The sequence below is a fragment of the Alligator sinensis genome, unplaced genomic scaffold (assembly GCF_000455745.1).
Source record: "Alligator sinensis unplaced genomic scaffold, ASM45574v1 scaffold60_1, whole genome shotgun sequence".
Classification (NCBI taxonomy): Eukaryota; Metazoa; Chordata; order Crocodylia; family Alligatoridae; genus Alligator; species Alligator sinensis.
In genome coordinates this window covers 2,594,212-2,598,225 of record NW_005841858.1, presented here as the reverse complement: position 1 = coordinate 2,598,225, position 4,014 = coordinate 2,594,212, and positions in this window count along the sequence as shown.

Here is a 4,014-nt window from a genome sequence, read left to right as displayed (position 1 = left end):
TTCAGCCTGCTGGTGCCATTGGTTGCAATGTTTCTATGGTGAGTCACAGACCCATTTGATAAGTGAGTTTCAGCAGACCGCCTGGCTACGTGTCCATCGATTTCAAATGACTGGAGAACACCATGATTCCCTTTACCTGGGGTAATTAACACCATCAGATAAAGTGAATTATCAAAAGGAAAGTAATAAAATAGAAGCTAATGTCCACCCAGCAGGCAGTGGCAATGTGGAAGGCAACGCCACATCCTCAGTTCAGACAGACCTAATGACACAGTCAATTTATTTTTTTTAAATAACCACGCTTCTAAAATAGTGATTGAAATATATCTAGTTCTAAAATAATAGAACTTGGAACAGCTTGTGAGATGCAAATAAATATTACATAGGGTTCGTCTCCACACACAAGCATGCATCACTCCCACCAAATTCAGGGGGACGGCAGGGATGTAAATGAGGAAAGAATGTAACTCAAAACAACTCTTCCTGTGCACAGACATATAATTTCAGGAGATACACCATAGCATGCTGTAAGATCACAGAGCAATTTTTGAAGCTACACCACACACACACACACACACACATATAAACCATGACCGCCACAAATATATGATCTCATTTCTAAATATATGTTTCAGTCTTTAGTGAGAGAAAGTGAACTTTAATTAATTCTTTCAAATGGTAAACTGCATTGGAGTGTGTGCAGTAATTTACTGTGCGGCCATCCAAGTAATGGAATAGTCAGTAGATGCACTTCCTTTTTACAGTGAAGTCTGAGGGGAAGCGTCTTTGCTTTACCCTTAAATGTTCACATTTTCAAAAACAAGTAAGTGGTCAAGCTCCAACAAGCTTCATAATGATAAAAACAGAACTTGCCTTTGCATCTGGATGCTGACTATGATGCCTGTAATTTGCAGAGACAGTGTGATGCAGTAAGGCTGATTTTATCACCCTTAGGACCAATGTTCCACTCATTCAATATTGTGTGGGGAATAAAAAATGAGTACAACTTGGAAAGATATTACCAAGATATTACCTTGGAAAGAAGGGGAAGTAATGGATGTGACTGCATGCAATTGCATATGATGCATGTTCTCTTTTCCCTTTTCACCTCTTGTAGGAGTTAGGAAATGCAGTAGAATAATGCAAAAGGTGGATTAGATGTTTTATTATATTGGGTGCAAACAGGACAATTTAAGAAATCCATGCTTGGAAAGACCCCAGGGCAAACACGCTTATAGTCAAAATGTTAATGTTGGCAGGATGAAGTGCGATGAACCACAGATGTGCTAATGTCAGAGGAAAGGTAGTTGAACAGCAGGAAAGAGATTGGTAGGCCAAGGAGGTGTCAAGGAGATTGTGTCCAGGAGGTCCACAGAAGCCTACCAGGAATAGACAAAGAATTTTAAAAAGGTTTTGTGTAAGAAATGACAAGATAAGTCTGTGTGAAGCTCTGGGTGGTTCTGACCAGTTTCTAGAACTTCAAAGGTGGTGTTGTTATAAGAAATTTAGGGGATAAAATGGAGCAAGAGAGGGGTTCTTTTGAGGTTTGCTAGGAATTTACTAGTGTGAGCTGATCTGCTGGAGCCATCCAGCATGGGACAGCTAGCATTGTCCTCACCAGCCCAGGTGTAAGCCCAGATCAAATGCTCGTAAATGTAATTACTGTGTGGTGTGAGTATAGTCGCTAATAACTGTATTATAACATTGCTACCCAATGTATAGTTAGTATTCTGTGTATTTTCAAGCATTTGTTTAAAGTAACTGTACAGTTGTTTTTGGCCTTTGGATTTAATAAAGTCATTCTAGCTGAATTACAGACTGGGTCATTTGAGTTTCAACACCTGAACCCCAAATACACACAACTGGGGCTCTATAGACCTAGGTGTGTTGAATCAGAGATACATATGAGCCAAGAACAATTGCACTGTGGTAGATTACCATCCTAACTGAAGATATTGCTGAATATTTCAGCAGAAAAGCTCGCTGCTAGAATCAGCATTATATCTTTTCTGGGGCTTTTTCCCCAGACTAGGAGGTGCGTAAGATATGTAGGTACTGTGATATAGCCAGGGCCAAAAGACTTCCATAAGACCCTTTTAGTCATGGATGCCTTGAAATCACTCCTTCCCATCAACACTCTTTCCACGGTGGGTTTGGATCTACCAGTGTGTATTCTGTTTGTGTTCTCAGGACCCACACACGTAGTAGGCTTCCCTCCTGCCTCCTATACATATTTATAGACCCTTTGCTTTCATGTGCATGCTGCAGAACAAGCTAGGAGAGGAGAGACCCAGTTACCTTTTTCCTTTTGTTGCTTTGCTGAAAATGGAGAAACATTCCCTAGAAAATATGAAGAAAAAGTGACCTTTAGGGGCTACCCACTTGTAGTAAAAAGAAAGGGCTAAGATTTGCAGAACATGGTGATACAACTGAGCTGTCAGATAGTCTGCTATTGAGTCATGTGGAAAAAATGTAAGTAGTCAAAAATAGATGTCCCCTAAAAAGTTAAGCCAGGGGCAGATACTCTTTCGGGGGTGATGTGTAGCAGGGTACCACTAAATGAACCTTAGGGCAGAACTGTAGGGAGAGACTGCAACATGCATATTTCTCTAAAACCCTTGATGTCTGTGATCACTCAGTTCCCCCATTGCATCACACATCATTCACAGATGTCCCCCCACATACCAAAAGACAGCCACAAAAACATTTATCTCCAAACATGCTGAGTTGCAGGTCTTTTTCCTGATAGCAAGTTACCTTTGAATGTTATCAACATAAATTTCTGTAGTAATTTAGAGCCAGGTTGTTTAAGTTTATAGGAGTTGTCTTTTGTTATTAAGTTAATACCTTGGTTTCACTGTCCCCTACCACACTTCTTCAGACCATACATCTTTACAGGATCATAGAGCCATTTCTGAGGTTACCACATACAGAGACACCAACCCTGACTGCAGTGAAGGTCTGATTTTTATTTCCAAATATGTGTTTCCAATCCTTTATAGACACCTGCAGACTGTCAGTTGATATGCTTGTACTGTGTATCAAATGCTGAACAGGAGGTTTTAGATTCAGCATAAAACTTGGAGGCAGTCTTCACAGTATGTTGTTATACTTTTTGGAATCTGGGCCATGAAAACATGGCCCACTGCAATAAATATTTTTTCTTACTGGGTTCCTAGTAAGTAGGAAAACAAGCTGGTTAAGTGAAAAGTACTTCTCCCCCTTTAAGATACCTTCCCCAGCTGCATTATCTAGATCAGTCATCTGCCTGAAACCTTGTGTGTTTACATTTTCATTTTCTCAAATATGGAACAGGTGAACTTTGAAACTGCTGAAAAGAAAAGGCTCTGAATAATTCATGCGGTGTGTGGAGCATATCTCTGTATGGCACCTGAGCCAGTCCCTTCAGATAAAAAATGATGCAAGGTCAGCATGCAAACCAGTCTGTACAGTAAAACTACCTTCTCCTTGTGTAATTAGTGTGATTATGAGAGAAACACCTTTGTTATTTTTAGAGCTTAGCCACTAGAAACAGCAGCTGTGTGACTGAAACCCAAACTAGGAAAACAAACATTAAGTTTAAAGTTAAAGAAAAGTAGTCTTGAAGTTATTTATAATAAAACTTTGTACTGAGCATATCTCAGAATCTCAACAGGCCTCACAATTCTTTTTGTGAAGAATTTCAGCATTACTATTCTTACTCCACATTTTACAGAATGAAAATTTACACACAGAGTTTTAGAGACCTACCCAAGTTTACACAACTCAATAGAATTCCCCTTGGCTCTAGCAGGACAGGAATTCCTCTTATTTATAATAAAACTTTGTACTGAGCATATCTCAGAATCTCAACAGGCCTCACAATTCTTTTTGTGAAGAATTTCAGCATTACTATTCTTACTCCACATTTTACAGAATGAAAATTTACACACAGAGTTTTAGAGACCTACCCAAGTTTACACAACTCAATAGAATTCCCCTTGGCTCTAGCAGGACAGGAATTCCTCTGCCCCC